This window comes from Battus philenor, unplaced genomic scaffold (assembly GCF_028537555.1).
Source record: "Battus philenor isolate CCGP_79_NKW_IND1 unplaced genomic scaffold, ilBatPhil1.0.hap1 SCAF_15, whole genome shotgun sequence".
Lineage (NCBI taxonomy): Eukaryota > Metazoa > Arthropoda > Insecta > Lepidoptera > Papilionidae > Battus > Battus philenor.
In genome coordinates this window covers 12,975,691-13,001,624 of record NW_027181677.1, presented here as the reverse complement: position 1 = coordinate 13,001,624, position 25,934 = coordinate 12,975,691, and the positions used below count along the sequence as shown (strand labels likewise).

The 25,934-nt window shown below is 34.4% G+C and overlaps 1 protein-coding gene across 1 annotated transcript in view; it reads left to right on the top strand.

The window, feature by feature from the left end:
• The first annotated feature begins 4,445 nt into the window (after positions 1-4,445).
• The window catches only part of LOC137918621 (protein Dok-7-like), a 287,040-nt gene continuing 265,551 nt past the window's right edge, over positions 4,446-25,934 (top strand). Inside the window, exon 1 of the mRNA XM_068761449.1 lies at positions 4,446-4,657. The gene's annotated coding sequence lies outside the window, so the exon portion shown is untranslated. The remainder of the gene's footprint in view (positions 4,658-25,934) is intronic.

Genomic DNA, 25,934 nt, shown 5'->3' with positions numbered 1-25,934 from the left:
GTATTATGGTGCGCAGAAGACGCTGCTGCCCATCCTCTGGAAGCTTGTCTGGAAGCATTGACAATTCTTCATAAATAATTCACAAAGTTTGAATTATATAAGATTGTATCTCGGAATTCGAACCCACGATATATGATCGCAAATATATCACACTAATCACTAACGTATGTGAAATCTAATAACCATCTAATTTTGATTAAGGTTCATAACATAATTTTGAGATGCGATTTGTCCCAACTGTGGGAATATTGCAGGATTGATTTTATGAAGTTAATTATACGAAGTTATGGAACTTGCTTTGAGCAGTGCCAATTCTAAATGATTAACACGCAAAGTGTGAATTACGTAAGATTGTATCAAGGGTTTCGAATCCGAAACCTACGGTTGTATGTCTTCTACCGCAGAGCTATCACTACTCATTCAGGCTGACATTACTTTTGAAATAAAACAATTATAAAAGTATTTCTCTGACAGGTATATATTTTCGGTTCATTAGTTTCACTGGCTGCAGTATCCCCTTGTTCGTAACACGCTTCTACATGAGTCCACTCGTTTGAGTTTCCTTTGTACAATTGAAAGACCATTGCACCTGTTTAGAAGTGGCGGAAGTACATATCTTTAGAATGTATAACAACTCTTTATTTTGTGACCGGATTTTCACTGTTGTCCATATGCAAATGCAGATTCTGCTGGTTTTGGTCCGGCAGCGAAGAAGGCGTCTGGTCTGAGACCTGTTTTAAGGTAGTAAAGCTCCCGACAGCGCCTTTCAAGCCGTTACATACCAGGATTACATAGGATCGGTATAAATACTTCTATACAGTTGTAATTATTGAAGCCCAAGTTTTTGTAGGTTCTCGTACTCCCCTATCATGTGTGAGCAGGGATCTCTAGTCTTTTTTTATTCCCATCTTATCTCTTTCTTAATTTCTACCATTCGTTCTGTTTTCTTCACTTCGTATTATCATTCATTCTATCTCATTATTTTCCATACATCGCATAACTTTCATCGTCTTCTCTTCTGGATACTACATTTATTTCTATTTTAACATCGACCTTTTCTTATTTTTTAATTTATTCTTATTTCTTATTCAATTTCATACTGGCTATATTACAGATTAACTTAATTACGAATTAAAAAATTTATTTGTAATTATTATTATTTATTATCTCTTATTATTGTTCTTATAAAAAATTTACAGAAATCCAGAGAGATCTGATATGCGACGGTGTGGTCCTCTATTCTCTGCGTGTTATTATCTGTGGCCTTACAAGGTTCGGTGTCGTACCTTTAATCTAGTCCAGACCTGTTAACAGTAACTAAGAATAAAAGTTCCTTAGTGCCCTAAGTCAATGCTTCATTGACTTAGGGCATACTTAATTTCTACAAATTGTGACGTCACCAAGCTTCCAGATTTCTCAAGATATTTCAGCTTAGTCTCTGAAACTAATGCCTGGTAGTTATCACTTGTGGAACTAAAATCAAGTGGAGTTTCCCTATAATAGCATCTTCTTGTTAGCTGATGGACGCCCACTGGCGAGGCCTAGGTCTATCTCAAAGATCGCAACACCCTGCACTACCCATATGCAGCGACTTCCCGCGTCCTCAACTATATCGTCGGTTCTCCTAGTGGGGGGCCTATCTTGTCTACCTTGTCTACCAGCATGTCTACAATTTGTGGTCGCCACTCTAGAATCTCCCGGCCCCAACGACCATCGGTTGCGCAAACGACATAAGCAATTCTTCGGGCTACTTCGATGATTTTAATTCTTCTGCAAATCACCTCATTTCATACTGGCATACTTTACTTTAAAGCTAAGAAGTTACAAATTGACAATGATCTAAGTTCTCACAATAAATTCTGGTATTTGATGATCAGAATATTTACTCTAGTTGTAACAAGAGAAAAGACAACACATCAAATTAGATGTAGGTAGGGCGACATTTTTCGTTGCCCACCGATGAGGCGAATTGCACTATGTTACAAAGCGTTTTAATAAAATAAATACAACGATACAAATTAACAAATATATAATTCGACTTCGTTATTGCAGTAGAACGTTCACAGCTGGACATAGGCGTCTGCCATAGATATCCAAAGGGACCGGTTGGTAGTGGCTCACGTACTTTCTGACGGCTTTTACAAGATCATCTGAACACCTGGATTGATGTCCTGCGCTGGGTCAGGTAGTCTACACTCCAGAACCTTAAGGCTTCACCGGCCAACTGATCTGCGTGTAACACCTACCCACTGCCACTTAAATTTACCAATCTGCCGAACGATGTACTTTCGTTATTCTATTTCTGAAAAAAAAAGGTTGAAAATAAATTAAAACAACCTATTGCGACAGCGTTTTCACTTCATTAACTTTGTGATAAGCGTATTTAAGTTGCAAAACAGGTTTTGTGTCTTATAACCTGGATATGTTGGTGAGTTTTTTTTTATTCTATTCTATTGAATGAAATGTTTATTTAATTCAATATTCCATTTTGACCCTAGTGACACATTTTTATATGTCATTTCTTTATCATCATTTCAGTAATAGGATGTCCACGGCTGGGCAGAGTCATCCCTCTTAGATATCCAATAAGACCGGTTGGAAGCAGCCCACGTGTGACGGTCTTAAAAAGGTCGTTCGATGTAAAGTTTTGATTTGTAATAAATTTCTATTTTGTGACTAGAAGAGATTCAGAAATTTTATGAGACCATCCTAAGTTATTCTTACAAAGCAAATTAAACATTTAAAATAAGTTCATTCATTTTAATTCTTCTACACATATATATATTTTTATTTTAAGACCCCGATGTAGCACAAATTAACACAGATTTAATTGTTTTGGGTCTTGTCTTATCTTGTTCCTGGAGGCTGTTTAACAAGTGGCACTTAGGTAATTATGACTCGAGGTTAGCTTTACTGAAGTCAACCCAACTTGAGAAATCCCAGCAGGCACTTGATATCGCCGACGATCTTGAAGAAGCACCTGTTCCGAGATGGGTAGCCCTGTGGAATTCTACCCCCCGTACAAGAGAATAGCACCTAGGCAGCAATCTGTACTCTTCCTGGCCTGCATAAAGAAGTCTGTAGCACCTAAAATAAACTGATTGTTAAAAACACCATGACCGGTTTAGTTAGGTACAAACAGACGCAGTCGGGATCTCGACAGCCGGCAGCTTACGGTTGGCATTGCCTCTTTTGCTAAAAGTAATTAAAATTTTTGAATGTATGTTTTAAATTTTGAAGGTATGATCTGTTTTGAAAACAAGACGAAGTGGAAGTATAAAAATGTGAACTTTAAAGAAAGTTATTTATGCATTATAAAAGTGAAAGATATACGTTGTATGATATTGTATGGTAAAAAAGTTTATTTAAAGTCATATCATAAATTTTATCATTGAAATAAGAAAGAAGTAATATATTCTATTCATAGAATTTTAATTAAATATATATATATATATATATATAGTTTAAATTTATTAGTATTTTAATTTAAAAAAATATATATAAATAAATATTTTAAATTAATAAATACTTTAAGAAAAATGTTTTACCAAATTTTGCCGGCGGCAACTATGTTCAATACATGAACAATAATATTTGTTAAATAAATAAATATATACAATAAAATAGTGGTAAAATTAAATTTTAACTCACATGAAAGGTAATTATTGTGCTAGCAACATTATTACAGTTTTTTTTGTTCTTGAGAATAGCGCAGTTATAGTCCAGCGGCAGACTGACTTGCAATTGTAGGTCGCGGGTTCGATTTCTGAGTTACAATTTTCCATAATTCACATTACCTGCATTAAGGATTGCTATTGCACACAAACAAGTTTCCAAAAGGTTGGGCAGTAGCTTCCGCTGAATACCGATATATCACAAAAACTTGTACCTAGAATTTTCGTATTAGCATGTCACCAGAAAAGAAATAAGAAAAAGGTCATAGATTTTAAATTTCAAAGTTACAAAATCGTATAAATATTTAAAATTGTTTAATTTTATATATACAGCCCAGTAACATTGTCGTTCAATTGTAAAAAGATAATAAACTATTGTTTTTTTTTTTTAAATAACGGTGTTCTGAATTTAAAAAGTCGTTAAAGTTGGCCGGTGGCCAATTATATAGACTTTTTCAATACTTCATTGTTTCCAGGACTTACTTAACGATCATTAAAACATTGCGAGTGCTGTTATAAACAATGAAACACTTCACGATGCTTTGAAGTTATTTTCAAAACAAATTCAAAACACGTGGCCACCGACAAAAACGCGCCAACTCTCAATTTGTGCAATAGTACTAAACGGGACGCTTGCCATGTGGTCACTCTCGGTCACGGCTTCATTCTTCAACATATTCCATCTTTGTCGCACTCGAGTGTTTCCTATTCAAATTTATTCTGACCTTTCTCTCGCTCTCTCACGCGCGTCAGTTCTCTCTAGACGCTTGTAAAAGGCGGTTGTGTCGCTCGACATTTCGAATTCGCGTGATAACTTTCGTAAAAAAAAACCACTGTTACAGTTCAGTTTTCGCGGGTGGTGTGTTTGCGGCGGTGTGAAATCGAGTGCTGTGTTCACAACGGTCATTTCGTGTTAAGATATTCAGTTGTGTGTGTGTTTTGGAATGTTATTCACGTAGTGATCAAGTGATTGGATTTTTACGGTGAGTGTTGTATTCTTATCAAAATCATTGGATTGGTTTTTTGATAACGTTGCTATCGAAGAGGTATCGATTGGTTGCACAAAATTTATAGGTTCATGTAAATTCTACACAGTCAAGCTAAATACCCGCATTGTGAATACTATCCAAGGATTTATGTCGTATTGTTCTATCAAACATTTGTATAAATACTCGCCACGTGTACAACAGACCTAAAAGTATTTATTTTATATTATATTAGTAATATAAACGGATGGCAAACTAAAATTTAATGTCAGAAAATATTCAATACAATCTTGTGTAGGTCATTTGAATTTAAATTTCGAATGTGTCGTTATATAGCGTTTGTTTGATTAGTAAAAAAACATTTAAAACGTTAAAAAATATATAGTAATTATAATGTTGACTGCCGCTTTTTAATAAGTTTTAAAATGTATGCCCAGTAAAAAAAGTTATCGACTTTCCCAAATGTGATAAACACAATTTAAATACAAGCAAAAATAAATTTTGTTTACCTATGACAACAGAGGTAGGCAAAGTTTTCTTGTTTCTGTTAGATGTCGAAGCTGTAAGCCTTATGTGGTTGAAGCTAAAATTTAAATTTCTCCCACTGCTAGTTTTTTCCATTTTTGTGTGACTTTCTTCGTACCTCCGGGTGGTGTTGTAGGAGCAGTCATTTCTAAGCTTTTGGTCTTCTTGGCTGCTTCTATGCTTCTTGATGTAGAAGTTTCCTTCTAAAGTTTCTTCTTTCTGGCGGCTTCTTGCATGGGCGTGTCTATTCCGTGTCGTGACTCATGTTGGTGGTCTCTGGAGAAGGCGGTTTAACAAAGCTTCCTATGGTCAATGTATAGTACTACTAGAATCCAAGATAATAAAAAAGCGATTTAAAAATAAACTGTCTGAATATTGGTTTCGTAAGGTTTAATATTTTCAACTGATGGACTCCCACTGCAAGGCACAAGTCTTACCCAGAAATCGCCACGATAACTCCTGATCTGCTCACATTCAGCAATTTTACGCGACCTGAACTATATCGTTGGTCCTTCCGTAACCTACCTACGCCGGTCAAAGCCCATTGGCCACTGCTACCTCAGACGGGCAATTCTTCGATCTACGTAATCTTTGTTCTTCTGCGAATCTTGCAGCAAGTCTGAGCATAACCCTCTCCGTAGCTCTTTAGGTGACCTAGTCTTCTTATCATGCCCGTTGTAAGTGACAACGTCTTGGATCCGTATGTCATCACCGTATGATAAAGATTACTTCACTTTTAATGACGTCATAGGTGCATACAACTCCACTGAGTTTCTTACCTCCCTTCTTCTTTTGCATTTATGATGAGATTGTTGGTAGATTCACCAGGACGTTAATAAGAGATATAATATATCGTATGTATAATAATTCATTTTTTAATCTGTATTCAAGTCTTCTCTTTAAAACAGTGTTCCGCAACCGATGTGCCATAGGTCGGATGTAAGAGTGCGGCGGTAAAAATATTTATACATATTTTGTAATTGAGATACAGTGGTACATCGCGTTTACTTATCTCTCGAATTTAGCTTTCGTCGTGCCGAAAAATTATAGGAAATATTTTAGTGTACCGTATATGAGAAAAGGTTTCGCACCCCTGAATTAAAAGACTCAATCACTGTTAGATATATTATCAACGCTGTACATGTAAATGAATACATTGATAATATATCTGCATGTTTTTAGATTTAAATTTTGCGTGTTGAATTGCATTTTGAAGTGAATACGATTTAATGGTAACAAAATGATTGTCAATTGACATTGTACGTTTGACGTATGTACTTTTATTAGTTTGTTATTGAAATGTTGATATATGTTTCATAATGACGAGGCAATTTGTAACAATAAATCAGCTTATATATATAGACATTCTTATGTATAGTCTATTATATGTTTGTAATGTTCCATTGCTCTATTTAATGGAATCAGGCGTTACCTTGCGGAAGTCAATCCTAAGTAAGAAGAAGTGCCCTCTACTCTGTGTTTGGCACTAATCGGTGTAACATAACTCCTGAAGATGCCCCATGAAACACGTGTTGAGTAATTTGGCGGTGGCGGTTGTGTGATTCGCATTGTTTGCCGCATACGCATTTATCAGCGGGCTGGCGGGCGGTGCACTTTGTTGCACGACTACCACTGCATGTGCGGAAGTGGCTAAATATTGGTCCGTTCCATTGCTATAAAAATAGTAGTAGTAGTATATTTTTAGTTAAAAAATGTAACAATGGATCATTAGAAAGCAATTTATTTATATATTATTATTATGAGGAGATACGTAAACGAACAAAACCTACCGGCATATCCTAGCTGATTGAGAAGTTGTAGTCGCAATAGGCAGAAAGATGGCCACAGCGGTATTAAAGTTCCGGTAACCAAAAGGAAGAAAAACTACCTTGTCATTGTTCCTGTTGGTAATAGAAGAGACATGTCCAACAGACTGAAACGAAGATAATTTTAGATCGTTTAGTAATCATGTCATGAGAATTCTAGAAGATTCCAGAATCAAATTTGACTCACATTTAATGTCTTTCATCTCAAATGTATGAGCGTTCCAAACGTGTTTCTATCCCAAAGAGCCCACGACAAACTCGGTCGGGTTTTGTGATCACTTTTATAAATGTTCTCAATAAGTTATTTACGTTGAAAAGTCCTATATTGTAGTGATATAGTTTCTCAATTAAAAGTTTCACTTCATAATAATCGTGGGACATTATTATTAATTAATAATACTCTATTAAGTCATTGACAGGATTTTTACAAACAATATATATGTATGTATATATATCCATGGTTTTTGGACAGGACTGTTATATGTCATGGTATTGATTTATCATAAAAATGTTTTCAGGTGAGATTATTGTGTGTGTATATGTATATATAAATATATGTGGGGATCGCAAAGTAATGTCGCTTTCTTAAGTAAAATTTATACGACTACATTTATAACCAGTTTTTATTTCTAATCAATAATACATACACCTTCGTTATCAACAACCTTTTGCCATCTAGTATACAAATCAATGCCGGAGCTGTAGAAATCAATCGGTTTTCTTGTCCCACTAATATATATTTCTATTATTTCTTGCATTTAATGGGCTGAAAAAGTTTATTTGAATATACTATAAAACGCTTATTATCGCGGTATGGATATTTGACATCAATTACTGAATAAATAGTTATTTGTGTTTTCTGGCTTATTAAAAACCTATAGTTGAATTATAGATGCGACAACTTCTGACTTGCACTATCTATAGGCGTTAATGGTCGAACCTATGTCAAATTTAACATCAGATAATATCTGATGCTAGATAATGATTTTAAATACAGAGATAATAGATGCTTATTTTTATTATGTTTTATTCTGATTTGTACCAATAATGTATGTAACAATTATTAAGTAATTTATATTGTTCTTATAAATTGCTTTGAGAGATCGTCACAATTGCTTCACTACAATTTACAAATTACGAAGGCTTTACGGGTCATAGTGCAGAGAATTCTTAGCTTAGACTTCCTTTTTGGTAGTTATGTGTTATCTAGTGATATAGTGCATGGGCCCCTAGAGGGGACCTTAGCTAGACTTATCATCATTTATTCCCTTGTCCCCAAGATGGGGCCGAGGGCTTCCATAGTCCGTCGCCATCCCGAGCGGTCTTGAACCTCACGTTTTACTTCGCTCCACGTTATTCCAACTGCCTTCACTTCTGCAGTGATCGTCCGCCACCAGGCTTGCTTTGGGCGGCCACGTATTCGCATTCCTTGAGGATTCCATTCTAGGGCTTGCCTTGGTATGTGATATCCTTTGGGAGGGTTCTATTTGCAGCGTTTGATCTGCTGGTAGACCGGCATCTCACCGCAGCGTTTCCAGAGATTTTGGAGACTTTCTCAGGCCAGTATATACTGAGAATACGTCAAAAACATTGTTAACGAAGACTTCGGCTAGACTGAAATTGATTATTAAATGAAGTCAAACTGTGTCATGAATATTATACAGGTTGATGGGTGTGAAATTAAAAAAATAACGCTGTAATGTTGGCTATATTTGATTGTTGCTCGCTGTTAGCCGTTTTGGCTTTTACACCGCGAGATAATTAATTAAAAAAAAATCTACGTCAAATTTGTCGCCTGACGCTGCAATGCTGTTACAAGAAAAAGCCTTTTTGAAATTTGGCTTACTATATACATATAAAAAAATTATTATTTTTTTAAAATCCGTCCATGCAGACATTGTACTGCCAGAAGTTGCCTGTATTATATCAATAACAAAAATATATTACTGTAATATATTATATTGCAGTCTTCATAGAATGATTGAAGATAGGTTTAAAAGTTTTACAACTGCGGTAACAGTTAAGCTATGGGTTCACCCCTTCACGTCTTTTATATCTTTAACCAATCATACTGTAAACTTCTTGCAAACGATGTCAGATGTAAATATATTTGTAAGTATTAATTACATCAAGTAAACTTATAATAGAGCATTCAACATAACAGTTGGTTACGTACATAATTGAAAGGCGATCAGGCCATTTTGCTTTATAACGTCGAATTACGGATCAATTATGGTGAAAGATGGCGGCATTATCCAGTCTCATGACTACGCGGTGGAACATTCGCGAACATTCAACCTCGGTACCGTCACGACTTATTTCCATGTGCGGATTTGAATACGTCGCTTTTCAATTTATCGATAACGGGCAAGCACTATCGGTGTACTAGTGATGTGACTGTCGGTTTTTAAAACCGGAAAACCGCTATAAATAATTTGTGCGACGTTTCGAATATCGGATTGTAATATCGAAATGGATCTGTAATTTTATATATATATATATATATATATATATATATATATATATATGCGAATCAGCATGTACTGTCACAGAATTATATAAAATTCATTGGAATTACAGTGGCGCCATCTGTTGAAAATTATTCATATTACCTTAGAAACCTTTGTAGGCTTATGCACAACAAGTTTGCTAAAGATCATAACATGATGAAATGTATAGTTTACGATTCTATGAAGGACATACAGACGAACATTTCATCAATGATTTCAGGCATAAGAAGTCCACTATTGGATGTGGGTCTACTAGATATTTCCAATAGTACCGTTTGGAAGTGGCTTCCATGTGGCATTCTCTGATGACCTTGAAAATATTGTAGGTCACTTACATATGGACATCATACACAGAGCTTCCAGGTCAATGGTCTTCGTTACTGAGCCATAAACCTCAAGCGGCTATAGTTATATAGGTTCTTATAATTTATAATAAATAAATGACTAACTTTTTTTCAAATATTGAAATGATTTCAAATCTATATATATACACGGACTTGCTTATGAGATTCTGTAATTTTAAAATTGAATTATATTTTGAAAGTATAAAAGTGACAGTTGACCGTGGTTTCTATTCTTGGTCATGTGTTGATTGGTCTGAATGAGTCGTGCTTCATCTTCGATCACATCGTTTTCCAACAGGCGAGTTGGTGATCAAAGGCGAAATAGTAACCGATAGATAGACAGGTAGACGAAATAGACTGTCAATTTTTTTATTTAATAGAATCAGGCGTTCCTTGCGGAAGTCCAACCTAAGTAAAAAAAGGACCAATAATTAACCACTTCCGCACATGCAGTAGTAGTCGTGCGACAAAGTGCACCGCACGCCAGCCCGCTGATAAATGCGTATGCGGCAAACAATGCGAATCACACAACTGCCACCGCCAAATTACTCTCTATAACTTTTGTTTTCCTCTATTTATTGTCTACGGTGTACAAAAAAGTGTAAATAAAAAATAATAATAAGTGAGAAGAATCTATGTTATTTTTATATATAATATGATTTGTTATAGATAGGAAAGCTTTAAAGGAGTAAATGTAAAAAATGTCTATTCCCATTTGTTAGTAAAAAGTTTTTACCCCTATTTTAATATATGTTCAGGTTTGTAATGTAATGGGATAAGACAAGACTCTAATGTATTAAAAAGTCTAATCTAAACAAACCTGTGAAGATAATGATAGAAAATGTAAGAATAAAATAAAGATTAGAAATAAAATTGTACCTAGCCACCTAAGAGTAAAAAAGATGAGGAAAGGAAGGCGATGAAAGCAAGAAGGAATGAAAAAATAAAAAAAAACTACAAGATATTGTAAAGGATAAAAGGAAAGAATAAAAGATATTGAGAAGAATAAAAGTGAGTGTAGAATAAAGATAAAACCCTGAAAAAAAAATTTGTAAATAAAGTCCCTGTCCCAAACAAAATAGGGGTACGAGAGGCCCCCAATAGCGGGGGCCAAAAAAAGGTGTAATGGGATAGGCTAATAATAATTTGCAGTGCTAGCCTAGTGATGAATGACCGAGTAAAAGCCTGTAAAGTAAATACGGTGTACAGATATTAATATATATGGACAAAGGTGTAAATGAATTAGATTCCTTGTGTCAAGTTTCATCTTGTTCCGTGGTGTAGACAATAAAGATTGTGTTGCAGTAATATGAATAGGGTATAATAAATGTATGATGCTACTAATCTATGAAGTATTAGATAAGGTTATTTAGCCAATCAATTTTAATTCTTATATACTTCGTGTATAGAATTCAAAACTTGAAGTTAGTGAAATAACTAGATGATCATTATGATTTTGTAAGCGATTGAGATAGGAGAGAAAATGTTACACCGATTAGTGCCAAAACAACTCTATACTACTATAGATAATAAATATAGATATTCAAAAGATAAAAGATTTAATTTGAATATCTTAATTAAATATTAAGTTTCGATTGGTTTCAAATGTTTTTTATTTTTTACTGTTAACATATTTCTTTATATACATTCCAGCTCCACTGTGTGTAGGAAAACCGTGCGCTAAAGACACAAACGATTTGATTACTAGAAAGAACATAACAATGTTATTCTTCTATCAGAATCTCAATTTCATATTGCTAAGGTGCAGAAATAATAGTTCCCGCGAAGACCTCTAAAGCGCACCATGGCATGCTAGGCGGGCATCTGGAACGACGACATATAGTAACACCTACACCATTATTTTTCAATCTTTTATGTACCATGCCCCCACCTTTTTAAATTTATTACACCCCCCTATATAAAATATATTTTTATATATTAAAGCGAAAGGGTTAAACTCGTGTCGAGTACACTTTAGAATTGCATCCTTAACAATTAAACTGCCCCCCTCTGGGGTGTGGGAAAAACTGTCCTATACTGATATTGTTATTATCACGGAATTGTTTACGTCAAATATTAATTTAATTTCCGGAAAGCAATTTATTTCTCATTACACAAGTCATTTTGTTTCATGTATGAGATACGACACAAAAATGAAACGTAAAGTTTTTAAATTGAGAACACAAAATGATATTGATTTCGAAATTTAAAATATTTTTCATCATAATTCGTTTATCTTTACTACTAAGACAGATTGATAAGATAAAAATCATTTTCAAGACATTCAGTAAATTTTATACGTACATATATACATTTTAATTATATTTTCTATAATTTAAAAATATCAGAATTATAAGCATAAAATAAATGATTGATAATCCACAGATAAAAAATAAATGTGTAATCTGTACAATGTCAATTTATTGGGAAATACGCGGGAAAGCTTTTTGTCATTTCAACAACTGTCAAAAATCATTTGAAGATTTATTATTTAATCCATTAAAAGATTCGTTTCTTGAATTCGAGGTTCAATTTTTTAAAGAACGTGCGTTTCAATTCCATTACTTTTACATTTGGAGGATAATAAAGAAATTACTTCGCCTGAAACGTTTTACTTAGGCAATTAAATTGCATTTGCAGATTCCGCAGATTAGGGGCGCAGTGGGCGCCTTTACTTAGACCTCTTAAAGTAGCGAAACTTGAAGATTCCTTGGCTTGGGCGCTGATGGTATATCTTACCATAGATATCTTTGGGGGCCTTGCAGTGGAAGTCTATGAGCTGAAATAAAAAAATTAAAATCATTAAAAGTGTTTATTTGTTACTTTTATAATAAATGAGTAGGAAATAAATGAGATTGCGTAACCAACCGACAAGGTCGCGTGAATCGACGTTCGTTTTCATACCCACAAACATATACCAAACAATAAAATCGACAGTGACATTAATGCTGAATTATAAAAAAAAAATAATTGAATGCAATTACAATTGGTTATTCAATAGTGTCGTGACAATTAAAACCTGTTGATATTATCTGAGATATTGATGTATCTTTGAAATATATATTTATATTTATAATCATAATAATGTAGATATTTTTCTTTTTCACTGTCTTCGAAACAACGTACTTACGTATGCGAATTAGTTCCTTTAGTTGTAACAAAAGTCGTTAAAAAAGTTTGTTGGGTTGCTGGTAGAAAACATATCTCATGCAGGATTTCCCGAAAAAAAAAGGCTTTGTCCAAGGAGGCATTTTCACGCCCTATTGAATTCGCTAATTATTTTTAAAATATATAAAGGTGATTGTAATTACTCTGTGATTAAGCTATCATCGGCTTCAGATGGATCTATACATGTTGCATCAATAAAAATAAATCATGGATTATTAAAGTTCAAATTAGAAAAGTAAACAATAAAATTTTATATAAAGACTCAAGATCGCCCAGAAAGGGTAATGATCGGAGTTTCGCAAAAGAACTTAAATCACCGACGTAGCTCGAAGAATCGTCTCAACTGGCAGTTGCTCATGCATCCGATGGCCGTTGGGGCTGAATGGTTCTCAAGTAGCAACAGCGAGCCGGTAGACGCGGCGCGGGTAGACAATGGGGGGGGGGGGCGGTCTACTTAATTGGGGAGGTGAATCGAGGACATATTTAAGGTTGCAGGAAGTCGCTGGAAGCGTAGCGCAAGACTAGTAATCGTTGCGATGTTTCAGGTAGGCATATGCCTTTTAGTGGACGCCCATCGGCTGAAAAGAAGAAGATTGAAGAGTTGAGGAAGATGATGTGTATAAAAAGACTAATAGATGGAGAAATAATTGAAATTGTGATGAAAAAAAAAAGAGCAAGAAATAAAATGTATAAAAAATTATAATATAGACCCTGTTCCTTCCAAGATAGAGGTGAATGAGTGGTCTCCAAAAACAGGTACCATAAAAAAGCTATCATCAGCTCTGAATGCTGATCTGTTGATATAAGCCGGTCAGTAACTCAACAGCTTTTCTCTTTATATGAAACTTAACAATGTTAGATATGTACATTATAATATTAAATCTTTAAATGTGTCAACAACTGGAATTCCACACACTTCGATTAACTAAAAACTCTTGAACGGTGTTATAAGATTTATTTAATAAAATTCTTCTAATTTTCTATTACTAAAGAAAAGGTATTTTATTATAATAGGTTGGCGTACATTCAGATTAGTAAAAGATTTTTCAACAGATATGTTAGTAGATTGGTAGCGGCTAGGTAGATATATTAGCATGAGGTTTAAGGCATTTCTAGGTACGACTGCAAAGGCTTTGTGTGCGTTTGTTCTAAGAATTCATACCCGTAAACCCTCAGTGTTCTCATGTTGCATATTCGCTTAGTTTGTTCTAACTTGTTTTGACGATTTCGACAGTGCGTTTTTAGAACAGGTATTTTGACCTTGAGCGCTTATGACCTTTTTGTTTTGTTTAATATTTTAATCATTATCGTGTTTTGGAATTTTATTTCAAATTCATTACGTTGCGTTTTTGCTTACGATAAATACAAACGTACGTGTCGGTTGAATGTAATAGAAATACATATTTTTTTAATCTACCCTACAAGTTATGTGGCTGAATGTTTATAGTTTCCTTTGCTTAAACATAGTTATTATTTAGATGTTTTTGTAAATGTTTTAGTAAATAACTATCACACTAAACAGGTGTATTGTGTGTCAGTTTATAGAATTTTATGTAGATATTTTCAGCAACAGAGCCTCAATAAAGTACCTCGTTATTTACGATAGCTTAAAATGTTGAACAGAGAAAAATTATAACAAAATCGAAGTCCAATAGATACTTATATTAACGTATAAAAGTTTTGTCAGTTATTTGTTTTTGTTAAGTACCCTTTGCGATATTATTACAAATGAAATGTCTATTTCTTTTGACTCTTATCGGAAGTATGTGACGTTAAAATTCTCCAATCGTTCGTGAACACTCCCTGGACGATCGAAACGAGTGCGAGTCGATCGTTCATTGATTCTTTTTCGTTCGATTCGCCTCCCAGTTGCGCTTGTTATCAGTGTTCCGTTGGCTTTTTCTCTACGTGCCCGAGCGGCTTAATTGGATCGCTTTAACGACTCCATTGCAGCATCCGACGTGACTTATTCGCTTTTTCTTGTTTACTAGAATTCTACAAGGTCATTTGGAGGTTGTACTGTGTCGTGCGCGGAGTTTACAGCAAAATACTTATTAGAGAGAGAGCTCCTATGCTCTGGATTTCTCTACGAGGGCATTGTTTTTTTTTGGACTCTGCCACTGCTGCCTGTATGTGGTGACAGAGCGCAGAGTGTGCCTTTCCTGAGAATACGTATAAACCAGATTTCCCGAAACTTTTTGTGTCGTAGACCCCTTGCCATGTTTTTCCGTGGTGGGTAGACTCCCTACTTACCTGATATTGATTTCCTGTAAATTTCTAACTGTAGTGAAGATTAGTGTTAAAAACTTACAGTAAAAACATATGTTAATTTATACATTTATTAATTGAATTTAAATTAAAACTACTCAAAATAAAATTTTGTGTCTGTTATGTAAAATGTACGTAACAATAAATAAACATAAAATAAACTATAAATAAAATAACATAAGCAATAAGTAAATATTTTTAGTGAGAAGGATGAACCTGATGCTTTAATTATAAATTATCAACATTTGACGTCAATTTTGTAAGGGTTAATCTTAAATCTCCTCGGCTAATGATGTCCAGTCTGTGGGCCCCCATTTTCATTTCATGGACCACCAAATTTTTTTTCGCTGACGTAGACCCCTTGCAGGTTGTCATAGACCCGTAGGGGTCGATATAGACCACTTTGGGAATCACTGGTATAAACTAACCAAACTCGAGATCTGGTGGTAATTGGGACGAGATCGCAGTACAACGGATTGGTACATTAAAGTGACAACAATCGTTATTTTAGCTGTACGACCGCTGTTGGACATAGGCCTTCCTCTTAGGTTGCTATTAGACCTGGTTGTAAGCGGCTTGCAGAGTGTGGGTGGATAGTAAAATGTTTAAATTCTATAATAAAGTAAACAAATAAAAATGAACTAAATAAACGAAATGTACTACCTGTAGTTATTCGTAAAAGAAGACGACCTAAGTAAGATCTAAGAAGCAAATGATATATGTTGTAACAGCTCCTAATAGATACCGGACTGTTTGTATTTCGTGCGACAGAGATAACGCTCTACGAAGCCGAAATTAGCCGATTGTCTCTTTCCAAAAGTCGATGTACAATATTTATAGCCGAGCACTGTATAATAATATTCATTTAATTAATACGCTCATGTAGATTACAAAAACTGTTTTAGTTTTATATTTAAGCAGAGTTTATCGATTATAGTACTCTGTTCTTTGTCCAGGAAGACGGAAACGCAATTGTAGTGATAAATTATACAATTATTTATTTTTAGAGCGCATATTACACTCATACAGTGGTTTTAAAGAAAACAAGAGGTCGGTAAATCAGTACCAAGTCTATAAGGCTTATTGACCAGCGCCATCTAGTAAATTTTTAGAGAAACAGTTCTACGTATTTACCAGAGTTGAAAAAATCACGTCAATGACGGCTAAGCCGAAGTGAATAAAAACTATATGACAAAACCCCATAAACAAATCGAAAATTTATAAACGTAAAAACTCTATATTATCTTTCGTTAACTGCGAACAATAATCGTCTAAGCCAGGGGTTCTCAAACTTTTTTTTCTGTACCTCTTTATTATTTATTCAGAAAAAACTGTAATTGCTTTTACGAAAAAGATATGCTATTTTTACTCTGTAGTAAATCTCTCTCTTTAATTAATCTTAAATAATTTCTTTGATACAATGAGTAAATAATGTAATTTTGAATTTTTTAAAGAACAATGCGCTAAATTTTTTCTGTAGATTCTTATTTTTTAATCGACCACTATTCACTGCATAATGGTAAGTCACATATCAGTTTTTTTATACGCGAATTTTTTTACTGTAACTGTTCGTAATGTCGTAATCTCCAAAACAGATAACATAACAAATAATTATGTACAACTACGAAATATTAACATTTTATGCGCATGCGGGCTGCGAGTTAAGAAGCACTGGCGAGTTTTTTTGCTACCAAAGTACGGTAATGAAGAAAACTCAAAGCAAGCGAGCGGACGCGGTAAAAAAAAAACAAAAGATTATACCTACTCGTGCTCCGATTTCTTTCGCCGTTGACCCTGAGGCCCACAAAGGCGCTTTTGCACGCTTCGACCAGAAATAAAGATAATAATGCAATCTAGTTATCCATTGCTTCGTTTTTACTGACCACCTACACGTCATTGCGGTAATTTTGGACAATGTAATCATTTATTGTAATATTATCATCAACGTTTGTAATGATACAGTTAAAAACTAAATTATATTTTCAATAGTACATATATGGGTTGCTTATAGGTGTAGAAATATAAAAAAAGAGCTTGCGAATGAAGCTTTAAAAATATTGAAAAAAATCGCATTTAAATACGTAGTTAAAAATATTACAAGACGATGCAAAACTATTATGAAGCATTAATATGCAAAAAATATATATTAGCATTCATAATTTATGCAAATATATTCATAAAACACAGAACTGCTATGATGGTGAATTTCTTATCGCAACATCTAAGACCCTTGGTTAATAATAAGCGAGGTCTTGGTCGCTTTAAAACCGGTCCGGACGGAAGACGCGTATGCCGACGAACACGTCCCGACAAGTTATTATTGAGATGATTATGGAATTAATTCTGATTATGATATATTAACATATTTAATAAGTAATGAACTTAATGTAAGGCTTTGTTGCTTGATTATTACAAAAAAATCGCAAAACTTGTAATATATGTAAACATTACTAATACAGGCAGTAGGTAAGAACAATAACTTATGATTATAAAACAAATAAAACAAAAACTATGTAATCTGCGATGAAATGTAAAATAAAGAAAATGAAAAAATAATGTGATAACCAAAAGCTGTGATAGTAAGGAATGAGGTGAAGCAAATAAGGCGATGAATGAACGGTAGAAAGTAAGTAAAAGAAAGATAGAAATTGTAGAACGTAAGTAGTAAGATAGATCATGTGAAGTATGATAGAAGAGCATGGAAATAAAAAAAGAAAAGAAAGTGAATCATTAAAAGATAGAAACGTCACTGTCCCATAAATAAGATAGGGGAACGAGAGGAAACAATAGCCGGGGAAATAAAAAACAATGTAAGGCTTATTTTGATGTTATTTGTTACAGATTAATCTGTACAGATAACAAATGATGATTGAAATAATTATTGTGTACCCAAAAGAAGATTTAATTGAGTTAACAAATATTTGTATGGGAAATTTATCTCTTACACTAGGATCTCTCAAAATGCTCAGAAAGCTATCGCTGCTTTGTTTCCGTTCGTATTGATGCTGTTAGCGCGCTGTGTGTCGCTGGAAGAATAAGAAAAATATGTTACTCTTAAAAAAAAGTTATTATATTTAAGATTTAGAAGCAATACATCTACATTTATGGAAATTCCTATTGCATTCAAAAAGTTTGGCCATTAAAAAGACAATTTCGACGGAATCTTTAGATGAGAAATAAGTTGATATAAAAAATTTAACGACAAGCAGTCTAGACTTGAAACTTAAATCATAAATCGAATCATGTAAATATTTATGAGACTTGTAAGTATAGAAATATAAAATGTTAACTATACATTGTGATCTTAGATGTCTTGATTGGTTCTGAAAAGATTTGAAACTTAAATCAGATATGAATATATTTATGACTCTTGTAGATTTTTGAAAAATTAAACGAAACCTTACAATTGAGTTTCGTCATAGACCTAAAATAGGACTACGGTTGTAACGTAAAAAAATTGAGGAGGAAAACATCGCTTCACTGGTGACTGAAGAGTGGTGTCGTCAGATCTTTTTGGAGTTCTACAAAAAGGTAATAAAAAATAAAAAAAGACATATTTAATGGAATCAGGCGTTACCTCGAAGTCCATCCTAAGAGAAAAAAATGCACCGCCCGCCAGCTCGCTGCATTGCATGACTACCACTGCATGTGCGGAAGTGGCTAAATATTGGTCCTTTTCTTGCAAAAAAAAACAATAAAAAAAGAACAAAAGATAACAAGAATATTGAAAATAATAAACATGAACGAAATAGTAATGTAAATTAAGTAAAACAAAGAAACGTGAATAAAATGCAATATACATAGTAAGAAAATGGAAAAACAAATTGTTAAAGAAATGTTAAGAATAATAAACATAAAATGCAAAATTACGAAGGGAGAGCGAAGGAAGTGATGTAAAAGGAATGAAAGATATTGTGAAGGAAATTAGAAGAAAGAAAAAAGACATTGAGAAGAACGAAAAATGAGTATGGAAATAAGAAACAAAACGAGAAAATTATTATGTAAATAAAGACCGTGTCCAACCTTGATAGGGGTTGAACGGGAGACCCCAAAATCAGTGTGTCTAGACTTGAAATTGAGGTTATGAAAATATTTGTAAATTACTTAAATTAAAAAAAAATAAAATATCTTAAAATATAGAATGTTTTCAAAAGAAAATTTGGACAATATCTATTACATTATTACAAAATAGATGACATACGAGGATTTCACAAATGGGAATGTCTAGACTTGAAACTAAAATCAGATTATGCAAATATTTCTGAGATATATTGTTGCTGACATCCACACGGTAGACAAACATTTTAAAATTGATCCTTTGTCAAATTCAATTCTGGAATCTACGAAAATCTAAGAAACAAAATTGTATAGATTTGGAACTGATATTATTTTAGATTTGCGTTTTTTTTTGTTCAGTATTTTAAAAAAAGAAGCTACGGAACAAAATCCTTATAACACTAACCTTATTTCTAAATCTATTGCTGTCAGTCTTGCTGTATCAACAGCTTTATCTTTCACAGTATTCGCTAGTTCGTGATCGACCAATACACGAGTGAGTTTCTAAACATTTATCAGTTCATCAATATTATACCTTGAGCTGTTGTAATAGAGTGCATTATTTTAAAACATCATTACTTTGTCGTGCCTCTTGAGATCCTTTACAAAGCAAGCCTTTTATTGAGAGGAAATGGCCCGTCTCCCACGTTGTAATTATGATCCGTAGAAATATACAAACCAGTTCCATTGAATTTACACATTTTTTTTTCTGAGACAAAACTTAACCCATCGTCTAACCTAATTAACTATTTTGGTGCTATCTTGTGAAATATCTTTGGAATAATATTCTAACTTGTTTCTTTAAACCTTAAACATTAAGGAGTTTTATATTACTTCAGCTTCCTTCCGTAAATTTATTTGTTATAGACAGATCTAACCTTCAGTTGTTAAAGTTGAATCTAAGTTTGTGTTTAAGTGACGGTTAAAACGATAATGCTTACTTAAATCGCTTCATTTACCTCATTGTTAAGGCCAGTTTCAATGGTATAGCTTAATCGGTTTCTTTTGTTAACAGAATATCGGCTTTAAATTCGCTAACAGGATAAACATGTCAGAACCTTGTCAAGGTTTTCCAAGTCAGATTTGTTAGTTAAAGACCTTACTAAGTAAGTAGGTTTTCACATTTGACAACAATGCAGTATAACCTAACAATATTGTGAAATTAGCAAAAATTCTAAAGTTATATTATCGAACAAATTAGCCGCGTGTTTTGTGTGTTTTGCCTCGCTAATGTTAATGCTGTTTTTTTTAATTATTTTTTTATGACCACCGTTTTTTGGAAACTTCTCCTTCCACCCCTATTTATGTGGGAACAGGGATTTTATTTTTGTTATTAATTTTATCACTCTCTTATTACATTCCTCACAATATCTATTTTGCCTCTCTTTCGTTCCACAATTCGTTCTCTTTTTTTCTTCCACTCTAATTACCTTTCATCCATCCTCCATCACTATATATATATATATATATATATATATATATATATAAATATATATATATACAAAAACGTCTAATCGTCGCCGAATCAAACTCCGAGGGGCAGTGTTCAGGATGATTCCGTAACAAAGGTGTATAAAGTGAAGACTTACAAATCCGACTTAGACTTCAGTTCCGGGAAGTTTTAAAATTCAAACTTATACTTATTCAAGTTTTTCAATGTCGCGATATTTCGACCAACACTAAGGTCGTTGTGTTAACCTTTAACAACATCTTCGATATTTAAATTCGCTGGTCTGATTTCTGTATGGAGAAAAATATATCTATGTGTACAATAAAATGTAAGCATAGAGGTTGATTGATCATAGATATATAAACTTTAAGGAGGTGAATGTATTGCTTATTTGTTGTCGACTATTATACAAATGTTATCCAAAAATCAGAGTTCCAAAAATTATAAAAAACTTTATAATATTGCAAAAACGAAGAGCGTTTTCAAAACACATGTTCTTACATATTAACATTAATTATTGTTTATTATCTGTTCCTCCAGACTTTATACAGTCGGATGTTATTGGTACATCGCAATGTTATAGAAAAATATATATTATTGTAACATATTACTTACATACTTTATACAGATGTTTTTGCTAACAAATGACCTACACGTTCACCGCTTCATAGCTTTTATTAAACGGTGTTATTTAGTTCGACCCGTACGGAATTTGTTTATTTATTTGGGTCAAAATTAGAAATTGAAATTTTAACACCTTCCCGTTGTCAGATTGATCTAAAATTTGGTACACACATTTAATTTAGATGACAATACAATATAATAAAATCAATAACATTATAAATCTAAGATGGCCGCCGATACAAAATGGCGGATTACATATTTTTCCGTTACCCCCTCAATATGGGTATCAAATGAAAGGGCTACACTAGTAAAACACGATGATTATGTCAAAATTTAAAATTCAAGATGGACGCCGTTCCAATATGGCGGACTAGGTACATTTTTTTCGTTTTGTAAATGTATTTATATCCATTAACAATCGACATATAATGACAAGCAACCATAGAAGCAAGATTTTTAAGAGCAAGTTCTTTTTTTAAATGTTATTTCAAGTGTTTCAAAGAAGTCTGCGAACTGTTATCGTTGCTGGCTGTTCAGGCGCGCCCGCAAAGTGCTCGCTTTATTCGCGGTGCCCCTCGATCGAGACAAAGTAGAACTAAGTGCCGCCATGTGGTCTTCCCGACTCCTTGTTGCTGCATGACTCCGTGCGAGCGATGCGATAAATAAACTGTTTGCTCATTAAGCTAATCTGTACATCTTTGTATCCACTTCACTCAATACAGTCTTCGATACCAACCGGAATGGAATATACGTAATAGTTCAACAAATCAAATTTAGTGTTGTGCTATAGTTTCACCGATATTACATAATATATCTAGTTGAGTTTTCTCAGAACATAACGCATTTATAACTAATTTGGTTTTAAATGCGTCTTTGTTTCTATCGAAATTAAATCCTTTGTAAATAAATAAATATTGCGAAAGAAAAAAATTAAACAATTAAATAGAATTTTTTTTTTCGTATTCACAGTGCGACTGTTTTATGTGATTTTATTGACATGACATGTGGTAGCCCAGCTGTGGAGAACTGAGACAGGTCGGTAGGATTCCCGAGTTGCAGTCTCTGTCTCTCAGTAATTAATTGTAAAGGATTGTCACCGCTTTTAAACATGCTTTCAGAGGAAGGGCAGCAGTGTCCTTTGTGTACCATAATACCACACTGCGGTCGCCAACCCACATGCCAAGCTTGGCGATTATGGTATATCCCACCATAGATATCTTTGGAGGTTTGCAGTATCTATGGGCGGAAACCACGATACCAAAAAAGGTTTTAGCATCTAAATAAAAGTCATTTATGTCTTGTCGATAGAACCTTATTATTAACCGGTATATATCTCTCTCTCTCTTCAGCCGATGGCTATACCAGTCCTGCGCCGCCCGCCCTGACTTACCACGTTAACTTTACTTTTTACCAACTTAACTGTGTCGTCCGATCACTTAATGGGAAGCGTAAATACACCACGCGAGATTATGGTGTATATCTGCATAGATATCTTTAGGGAAAGGCTATGTCTTGCAGTAGGCTTCTCTGGGCTGAAACAACAACGACAACGTAAATACTCGTATGTATATCTACAAAGTATTTTCAGAAGTGTTTCTCGAGTTTAAAACAAGTGCGATTTATTGGGTGAAAAGTATAGATAAATATGAATAATGTAACACAAAATAATCGAGAAAACAAAAGAATGGTATAGATAGTTTAATTAAAAAAGATTTCCAATAAGCCTCATCTATACTGGGTCAAGATTTTTTCATTTAACTCTCGACCCGGTGTCGCAGATCTCACGGAAATAGACCTGGAGTTTCTTATTCAAGTGCTTTATCTTCAATTTTTATTTCGTTCTGTAGGAAAATGATATTTAACTTCTCAAGTTTTCCGTTCAATTAGATTATTGAAACTGCGGATAGGAATCGTTTAGTTATATTCAACGACTTCTTTTATTTCCTATTCAGAGTTTTTATCGTATAAATGTTATAAAGGATGTGGTTTCATTGTGGTTAATATATTAATAGTATGTTTTCAATTGCGTATTATTGATATCATAATTATTTTATGATACTTAAAAGTTGTGATAAAAGATATAGTATCTTTAGATTGTATAGATTTACCATGTAACGACGGGCCTAGTAAGAAGGCACAAGGTCAACCAGAGAGCAATGGAGAGAGCTATGCTCGGAGTTTCGGTGTGAGATCGAATTAGAAATGAGGAGATCCGTAGAAGAACCGAGATCACGGAAGTAGCTCGAAGAATTGCTCATCTGAAGTGGCAGTGGGGGGGGGGGCACATCGCTCGTGTGGCCGATGGAGCCGAAAGGTTCTCGAGTGGCGACCACGACCCAGTAGACGCGACGCTGATAGGACCACCACTAGTTAGTCCGACGACATAGTTAAGATCACAGGAGGTCGCTAGATGCAAGCAGCGCAAAACTGGTCATCGTGACCATCTTTGGGGGAAGTCTATACCATGCATTGGGCATCCATCATCTGTAGAGAAGAACAAAGAAATTTATTACTTAGATTTAGCATAAATTTATTTCGGATTCCATATTTAAATATGTCCTTGTATTACAAAACTCGTGTAGTTGACGTGTTCATCGCGTTGTAGGAATAGGGGATTGCAAAGAGGTCTTGCAGTGTATTGATGTATACCATACTGCCTACCTAACAAAATTTTAAAGTGGTCAATGCAGCAATGGTACGATAATAAATGAAAGTCCATTTCATAGAGATTTCGTTGTAATTCTCGCTCCTAGCTCCACTGTATGCAATTTTACTCTGTATATATTCCTAGTTATTTCGTTCACTAGTTGTGCATCTTAGTTATGTGATTTCTATATGTACGGTCTATTGGTACTATGGTTCTAATTTTCGAAAATCGTTCATTCTGATATTTTATAAAACTTTAATTACGTTAACCAAAAGAAAGGAAGCTATCTATTAGTTCTTGTACAAGGTAGAGTGTGTGAGACAAATTCCAGAGGTCCAACTTTACGATGGACCAAACAGGTTAAGGCCCTAACGTGGGCGGCAAAGTGCGGCATGAGCATCCAGAGCCGCATGCTGCTTTTTGGCTCCTTAACTGCGGCTCTGGCACGAATATCCAAAACCCAAAACACTGGCGCAAAACTTAGTAAGAAAAATAAAAATAAAATTACGATCATCTGAAAAAACTCGCATTTGCTATTATATCCCTTTTGGGCACATATTTACACATAAGTAAGAAAAGGATCAATATTTAGCAACTTCCGCACACGCAGTCGTAGTCGTGCAACAAAGTCCACCGCCCGCCAGCCCGCTAATAAATGCGCATGCGGCAAACAATGCGAATTACACAACTACCACCGCTAAATCACTCAACACGCGTTTCACCCCTCCACGGGGCATCTTCAAGAGTTATGTTACACCGATCAGTGCCAAACACAGAGTGTTTAAACACATATTCATACATACGAAAAATCTTTTTCAAGCATGAACATTATCAAAAGTAAACTGAGAAGGTGTCTTATTGATAAAAACTTGGAATTATATCTAAAATTAAAACCAACAACACGGTGAAACTGTATGGCTGAGACAGCAATCCTTTTGATCACAATTGCTTTACCAAATATAGACGACTAAAACGCAGAAGTAGAAATAGAACCCGTGTACCACGTTCTTAAGTTTGGGACTTCATTACTAAATTAACATTTCTCACAACTGACAATTGCAATATAATTAATTATATGTCTTCTTAAAGTACACAATTCTAACTTAATTTTGTAAGACTGATGGATCTATAAGAGTTGAGCAAAGTTCATGATTGATATGTAGGTATAATGCAAAGGAACGTTAGTTTATTGTTTGTTAACTACCTTCTACTCATGCAAGTAAATGTTATACCTGTATAACATTTACTTGATGTTAGATGTAAAAGATTAAAAGATAGAAAAATATATAGCTCATTTGCTGTCAATGGTCAATACGTCCTTTATATTTAATGGAATCAGGCGTTACCTCGCGGAAGTCCATCCTAAGTAAGAAAAGGACCAATATTTAGCCACTTCCGCACATGCAGTGGTAGTCGTGCAATAAAATGCACCGCCCGCCAGCCCGCTGATAAATGCATTTATCAGCGGGCTGGCTAAATATTGGTTCTTTTCTTACTCATTAATTATAACTTAAATTTAATTGAAATGATTTAATATGTATTATCAGACTATGTACTGCCATAATTTATTAGCCTTTTGTTTTACTTGTGGGGAAATCCTGCATGGGATACCCTTCCGCTGCGGGGGCAACGAAAGGGTTATGCCAGACTCCCACCGGCTAAAACTCCACGGTCTCCTTGAACGCCTTTGTTGAAACTGCGGGATCGCTTTCGCTTACTACCGTAGTTCCAACGGCGGCCCAGTGCCTCGACTCCGTCGCCAAGACTTTGCTAAGGGGTTGGAGAAAGACGCGGTATCTCCGATGTCCAGGTCTCCGACTGCAGATAGGGAGCTCAGATGTTCTTACTCTCTCTTT